At 42.8% G+C, this 8,441-nt stretch overlaps 1 protein-coding gene across 4 annotated transcripts in view; it reads left to right on the forward strand.

The window, feature by feature from the left end:
- The window catches only part of CD86 (CD86 molecule), an 84,476-nt gene that overhangs the window by 27,137 nt on the left and 48,898 nt on the right, over positions 1 to 8,441 (forward strand). The gene's annotated exons all lie outside the window — the stretch shown is intronic.

Consider the following 8,441-nt stretch of genomic DNA (forward strand, 5'->3'; position numbering starts at 1 on the left):
GGGCGGTAAAACTCACAGCCTCTGCAGTGGCATCTGCTTTCTCCTTTGGCCCTTTCCTTCTCCGGTCCAGAAACCTTTCCCCATTTCTTCTTCCCATCCAAGTGCCCCATCCCAATACTGGCCCCTCTTAGTATCAGAGACCTCAATAGCTCATTTGGAAAGAAATAGGAAATAGTCTGGGCAAAAAAAAAAAGAGCCGAGGCAGTGGTTTACTGTGTTCTGTATACCATGAACATATTTGCATTTGCAAATAGGCTTAAAATAATGCCTCCATTAATAGTTATTTAAGGTTCTGGAGAGACAGGTGAAAGTAATTTGGGGCCAAGGGAACTTCCCACTCCTCTCAAATTTTTATAACGAAGGAGATGACCTGCTTCTCTGACCTGCAGCCTCAATCTTAGGACTAAGGCTCTGCACTACAATGAGTCTGTTTAATTATGTGCACAAGTTCACAGTTCTATATTATGTCTTCTGCAGGTACCGTTAGTGCTGTTTACATGAGCTGTCCTGTACATAATGAGAGCTTTTTAAAATCTGTTCATTTGTGTCTGTAAATATATTTATTGAATGCTTACTGTGTCCCAGGTGCTGAGCTTTTAACAGAGCATAAAAGACATAGTCCCTATACCCTTGAAGCTTCTAGCCTAAAAAAATAACAGCATAGCAACTGTACTTCGAAGAGAAGGAAATAAGTCTTTGTGGCTGTGGCTCATAGTTTAATCACTATGTCTTTGAGTTTGATATTTTGGTTACTCTGATATCCCTGGAGGTCAGATGTCCCTTTCTGGTGGAGGTGGAGTGGGAGTGGGAAGGAGAGGAAGAGAACATGAAAGGTGAAAAGGTGAGCCAAGCCAGGTTCCTTAGGAGAAAATCAAATACCAGATAGACGTGGGAGTGAGTTTAGGGGTCTCTGGGCCAGGAGATTGAAGCTGTGAAGAGACAGAACTAGAACCAACCGTGTCTGAAATTAGCAAAGAGGTGAGGGGAGGGGTGGGGAGGGTTGTGGGGGTTAGCCAGAGTCCATGCAAGTGTTAACAATTCGCCTTTTAAGGTCAGGCAAACAGAAGTCTTTGGGAGGCAGGAAGGGAGAAGTCCATAGGCTGGGCACACAACCTTTATTGGACCCTTATCCTCCTCTTTATTCTAATATACAGACTTATTTCTGAACTGTACATTGGCATATACTCAGGCTGAGGTTTGGGAAATAGATGACATTTTGAATGTGTTAGGAAGAAAAGTGTCTTCGGCACTTTCATCTCCCATCAAGATGAGAAAGGTCTCATTACCTTTTCTTCTCTCTCTTTTTGTGAGTATGATTCCTTTCTGAGTTCCATTTCCTACTTAGATAAAGTAACTTGAACTTAACTTTTAATGGCTGAAAACAAAAACACATTTCTCCCTTCCAGCTAGCACTTGCATTTTAACAGGGGTTTTCAAAAACGCCTTAACCCAAGGAATGAGTAATTTGGGAATTCCAATCACCAGGGTAGGGCTGGTAACTCGAAATGGGGAGAGGGGGACACCTCTCAAATTGTGCCTTTGAAACATTGACTTTCTCTCTTTGGCCAGGATTCTGGTCCTGAGAGAACAGGAAGGGGCTTCCTTCAGGGGCCAAAATCGGCATGGCTGCCTTTTAGTGAGTTCTATGGGTTTTATTCTTGGCATATAGAGCCCTTGACTAGATGTGCATGGACTCAGAGTACCTATAAAACTTTGTATGATGCTTCCCTATAGGCATTTTTTGGCAAAATGGAAGAAGTGGTATTCAAAGCCATTGCTAATTTGAAAAAGACATGCTCCTTGACACAGAAAGGTCTGATTCTAGATATGCCTAGGAGAGCTGGGCATCTGTCTTGCATACAGACTTGCTGCTGGGAGATAAGAAAAGCTAAATGCTATTGCCATGCTGTGCTCCTTCTTCTGAGCGAGTGAGGAAAATGGACTCTTAATTTTAACCCTTTAGTTCTTACAATATTGGGGAGTGAATAAAAGCATCCCCTTCTCCTTAGGGATCTGCATAGACATGTCTTCTTTGTACCCAATACCTCTTTGTACCTATACCTTCATATCCATGTGGAAATACTGTCTTCCCAAATGGGTGAGGGAAAAGACAGCTAATGAAGGGAAGACAGTGTTAAGTAGAAAACTTCTCCAAAGATGGGGGCTCTCGGGGATTTTCTCCAAGAAACGACTGGAAACCAAGTAGACCTATGATTCAGCCTGACGTCGAAGGAGATGTGGCTGGTGGGGGAGCACAAGGAAAGCAGAGCTTAGGGTGGGTGACATGTACTCACAGCCAATCATCTCACGTGTCTACCAGACACCGGAAAGTGTTCATGTTTTCGTCAAGGCATCACCTATGCTCCTATCTTTTTTGTCATGCCTACTGTCGCCATGCTGGTTCAGCCTCTTCATGTCAAGTCTCCGAGCCTTTAATACTGGCATTCTTGAGAGCTCTGTTACCAGTCCTCACCTCTTTTCTCAGGCTTCTGATAGGCTTGTTTTCTTTAAACTTTCATTATATAACTTTTCTGTCCCAAACTCCTAATTCTATATCAAATCAAATATAAACTCCTTATCTCATTGTCTAGGCCCCATTAAGCTATCCTACCCTACTGACAGAAGCTAATGTCCCATCATTTGTGCAAAGGCAACCTCTCTTCCAGTCCAGTCAGCTTTTCTTAGTGTCCTACAAAAGGCCATGATGATGCCCCCAATTCCACGTGTCCTTATAGACTACGTATTATATCTGGCTGTGACTTAGAACGTTGTCAAAGACTATTATACCAATAGGAAATATTAAACAGAGTTATGCCTCTGTTCTTATTCATGTGTGTATCAAGAGTATGGCCAAAATATTTATCCAGTGGAACTCAATCTAGCATTTAAAAGTGATTCATCAGGAGGCAGTAGTTTTGGAGACATATCAACGGGATGCCTGGGATGCAGGGTTGTACCTCTTCAGGAATCTGCTTGAAGGGCTGTCATTAGAAGAATTGTTGGAAGCTTGCAAAGCGTTTTAAGGACAGAGGCAAAAGGTCATTACATTGAGTTCTAGGAAATCAACAAATGCTAATGTGAAAAGAAAATAGCAATTCTCTAACATTCTGTAGGCAATTCTTAGGAGTGAGAGTATCAGAATGAATGGGCTCAGCTGGAACTAATACTGGGTAAAAGCCTCCTCTGCTCTAACAGAAATCGACTCTCCTGCAAATACCACCATGTTCTGTCACCAGTGTACAGTTCTGAGACCAAGTCTGACCTACTTTTACACCTTCACCCCACCCTCTGGGCTATAGGGTTGCTTGCTATTCTTCATCTCTTCTGAAGTCCTGGGCCACTTGTAGTCAGCTCAGCAGAACCTCCATAGACAGGTGGATCCTGTAAATGCACCTTAGAGAAATGGACTCTGGGGCGGGGGGCAAAGAAAGGTGGTGTGTCCAGGTTTCTCCTTTATTTTCCCTTCTTTCTTGGAATGTAAAGAGAACCTTAAAGGAAACGTAAAAGTTATATAGTTCAACCACCCACCCAATTCCATAATCCCTCCTAAAATGTCTCCAAAGCATTGTTACCCCACTTTTGCTGGTGATGAGGAGCTCATTACCTCACAAGAACATCCAGTCTTTGGTCGTAGCACTCTATTCAAAGTTCCCCATTATCTGAAACTGAAATCTGGATCCCTGTGACTCCCAGTTATTGAAACTACTTGCCCTCCAGCAACAGTGTATGTGTCCCACAGAGGGCCTTTAAGTATTTGCAGACAGCTGTCATGTGCTTGTAAGTTTCTCTTCAAGTCTATTGCCCCCAGTTCTTTTAACTGTTCCTCATTTGACACGCTTTCATTATTCTCTAGTGAATTGTGCTGCTCCTTCCCTTGAACAACTCTGATTTGTCATTGTCATTCAAGTATAACCACCCTCACTGAACGTGATACCACAAGTAATGTGGTCTGATAATCACAGAGTATAGCAACCACATTCTTCACTAAGATTAGAATTACTTTTGTGTTAGTCATGCCACACTAGCATTTATGTGATTTTTACATTGACTATGGATAAGCTATTCCACTTCACAGTTGTTATTTTAAAACTTAAGTTCTTTATGCTTTTATGAATCATGAGTTTCATCATGTTAGCATCAGACTCTCTTTTCAGGATTCATAATTATTATTTCAGCTGACCAACTGACCAGTAGCTATCTGGCTCATTTTTGGGTCATCTGCACATTTGAAAGCAGAAGCATGTTTTCTGTGTTTTCATTCGTAGTTTTACTAAATATGTGAAAGTGAAAAAGTAAAAAACAGAGCCTTTAGCATCCACTCTGATATCAGCCTTTTAAACAAGAATGATTCCTGGCATTTGGTTGTTGAATAAATAAATGAATGAATAAAAAATAAATAAATGAATGAATCAATGAACCAATTGATATCTTGTCCCCATCCCCCATATTTAATCTATCACCATATCCTGTTGATTAGAATTCTACATGCGGCTTCTCTCTACTTCTGCCCCTTCCAGCCTGGCCAAACAGCCATCTTCTTATACTTGAATACCTGTCAAGTGATTGGTCTTCTGGCATCTGTTCTGGCTTCCCTACTGTCCATTTGATAACAGCAGCCAGAGTCATCTTTTCAAAATGCAAACTTGATTATGTAACTCCTCTGCTTTAATTTCTTCAGCGTTTCACATTGCTCTCAGAATAAAGACCAAAATCCTTATCTGTCCCATAAGGTAAGCATGTTCTGGCTCCTACTAACCTCTCCAGCCTTGTCTCCCACCTCTTTGTTCACTTTAGCACATCTACCTTTTGCCTCAGTGCCTTTGCACATGCTGTTTCCTTTGCCTAGAATCCTCCCAAGCCATTCCCCAACCTTGTACCTACTTAGCACCTATTCAGTCTCTTCTGTCTACCTATAGGCGCATCACAAACTGCCCCCAAATTTAGCAGCTTGACACAATAAATCTCTCTCTCTCTCACTCTCTCTCTCTCTTAATGTTGTGGGTCAGAAATTTGGGCAGACTTCTAAGTGATTGTTTTGGTTTTCATGGCATCAACTGAGGTCACTTGGTGATATTAAGCTAATGAATAGACTTCTCTAGAGCTTCACTGTCCAACTTGGCAGTCACTAGCCACCTGTGGCTACTGATCACTTGAAATGCAGCTTGTCTTAATTGAGATGGGCTGTCAGTGTAAAATAACCATAAGATTTAGAAGATTTGGTACAGAAAAAGAATGTAAAATTTCCATTAATAATTTTCATATTGATTCCATGTTGAGATTATAATATTTCACAGATATTGGATTGAATAAAATATATTATTAAAATTAATTTCACCTATTTTCAATTGTTAATGTGGCTACTAGAAATGTTCAAATTATGTGGCTTGGCTTACATTTTTATTGGATAGTGCTGATCTGGAGCAAGGTATTTTTTTCTATAAAAGGCCAGATAGAGGGTATTTTCAACTTTGTGGTCACATGGTCTCTATCTCAGCTACTCAGCCCTACCATTGTAGTGCAAAAGCAGGCAGAGATGATAACTAAATAAATGAGTATGGCTGTGTTCCAAGAAAGCTTTGTTTGTAAATATAGCTGCTGGCTAGATTTGGTCTGCAGGCTGCAGTTTGATGACCTCTGATCTAGGGAATTCAAGCCACATGCCTGGTGGCTTGGCAGAGATGGAAAGTTGGGCTCAGCTGGGACTATTGATCCAAACACCTAGCACAGAGGTCTCAGGGTAGTGGAACATCATACATGGCAGCTCCAGGTTCCAGAAAGTATACTCCAAGAAAGACAGAAGCTGTGAAGCTTCTTTTGATCTAGCCTCAGAAGTCCCAAACCTCCCTTCTACACATTCTATTGGTCAAACAAGTCTCTGAAGCCAGCCCAGATTCAAGGAAAGATTAGATTCCACCTATTCATGGGAGAGGTAGCAAAGAATGTGTCCATGTTTGTCCATGTTTAATCTACCACATCATTCTTCATGTTTAGAGTACTCATGGTATAGCCTCACCTTTATAGCACTTGTCATTATTGTAATTTTATATTTATTTGTGTGATTATTTGATCATTATCTTGCTCTTCTACTTAACTGTAAGCAACCCCATGAAGGGGAGCTGTTGCTGGTTTTGTTCATTGTTAAATTCCCAGCATGTAGCACCATGCCTGGCTCAATAAAAATTTGTTGAACAATATTAGGGCACAGCTTTTCAGCCAAGTAAACGTACTAATATCAATCCCACATTTCCCCATACTGCTCTTAAGCATATCATGTGACACCTTGTCAGAAGCCTTGTGAAAATTCAGATACATTCAATTCCCAAAACTCTTCATAATTTGCAGTTAAGGAACTTTATTGAAAAGGGAAATAAGCCTACCTTATTCCTCCTGGTACCTCCAAAGTAAAGGTTCTGGTGCTCTGAGAAGTAATCCATGTGGCATGTCACACAGGCAAGCCAGGGCCCTGGGCAGCTTGTGCTCCTCCTGCATGTCACTCTCCTCTCACCTGGCTGACAGTGCCTGGCCATCAAGGCTGCCTTGTCTGGTCACAGTATGAACTGGTGAAGGCAAAGGGCCAGGCCCTGAGTGTGGGCTGAGGCCACCCTGGTCCTCCCTCCAAGGCCTACACATCAACTATATTTACAAACAAAGTTTTCTTGGAATACAGCCATACTCATTTATTTAGTTATCATCTGTGGCTGCTTTTGCACTACAATGGTAGGGTTGAGTAGCTGAGATAGAGACCGTTTGACCACAAAGTTGTCCTGCTTTTTGCTTGGAACAAGGACTCTTGTATTTGCTGGAAGGAGATGGGTATTGCCACCTTCCACACTAGTCCTGGAGCTCGCATGGTAGTTATTTGTGGACCCTATCTTTCTTTATAGGACTGGGTGAGGGACCAAGGCCTACACATCTTTCTATTCCCCCACAACCTCTAAAGCAAGCCTGACACTACATTCAGTAAATGTTTGTACGAGAGCTGGTCTCAGTGAACAACCTTCCTAAGACAACAGCAAACTTAGCATTTTTTCCTAGTACCCTGATCACCACTAATACGTATTCTAGACAAAGTTGTGAAATAAGGAACATTTTATTTGCTGCTCCCCAACTTCTGCCTTGGAATCCTTGTCTCACTTTCCGTGTCGTCATTTTTGTACTTCCCTGTCCCACCCTGTTGCTGGCCACCCGCAGTCCACATCCCTTCCTGCTGCCTCTTGCCTGAACTAGATCTCACATGTGCTTCAGACCGGAGACGTAAAAGGTCCCTTCTGTGTGTTTCCTCCTTTTTCTGCTCAAGTACTCATCTTTGCGCAGAGCTCTTCTGGGTGAGGCTTAGTTGTAACACGTGCCTGGAGCTAAACCCACAACAGGAAACTGATGACCTGTCCAGGGCTGGAGGGAAGAGGCGCATTCTCTGCCTGGCACATAACAGGTGCTTAAGCAATAGTTGTGGAATGAATGGAAGCTCAGAAACTCCCCTGATACAAAGGGACACTTTGGGTCCCCTCCCACCTCATCCCCACATGTTCCCCTGAGCATCACACTCTGATTCCAGTAGCTGCCAGCACAGCTGACCTGGGGATGGGCTGCTCCCTGTTACTCCAAGCGTGGGCAGAATTAGAAACCTTTCCGCTTGCTCCCACGGCACAGCTGAAACTGGCTGGAACTTTTAAAGGAACTACACCAGTGTTTTAAAAGAACACAGAGAGGCTGCGTGGGTTTAAAACCTCAACTCTGTCATTTACTAGCCAGTGGCTAGGACAAGTTTCTTAACCCCTCTGAGACTCCATTTCTTCATCTGTAACGTGAGGGCAAGTAATCCCACCTTATCCTGAGGACTAATAGTATAGTCATTCAGCTGCCTCTCACTTACGCTCCATGATGGGCCAGACATGTAAAGCAGAGGTGGGGAATGTCCGGCCCATGGGCCATAGAAGGCCTGCAAAATCATTTGGTCTGGCCCAGCCAAGGCATTAGGAGTGAGTTAATTAAATGTTTGACCAAATATAGTGGGCTAATTTGTAAGTTGATAATTTTGTATGACCTGTGAATGATATAAATGACCCCTGGCAGGAAAAAGGTTCCCCACCCCTGAAGTAAGGGAAAGCAGTGTAGAATGGGTGTTCTTCTTTGTTTCTGAAGTGAACCTCCAGCTACATGGAGGCTACTCGTTTCAGGTGTATGACCAGTTCGTTCACCTACAGACCTCAGTCTGCTCCCAGCTGACAGGAATCTCTCAGAGAATCTCCCCTGTAAACTCTTAGGTTCTTTCCCCTCTCATTCCCCTTTTGGCTCTCTCCCTCCAAAAGCAAGTTTCTACTTCGCAGGCCCTCTGGAGAAAGCAAGGACTCGTGGTTGTGGCTGAGACCTCATTCCTGAGGGAGCAGCAACATTTCTGTTCTTTTTCAGAGCTAACAACATTGAAGAGACTGGCTTACCCA

This window comes from Myotis brandtii, unplaced genomic scaffold (genome assembly GCF_000412655.1).
Source record: "Myotis brandtii unplaced genomic scaffold, ASM41265v1 scaffold46, whole genome shotgun sequence".
NCBI lineage: Eukaryota > Metazoa > Chordata > Mammalia > Chiroptera > Vespertilionidae > Myotis > Myotis brandtii.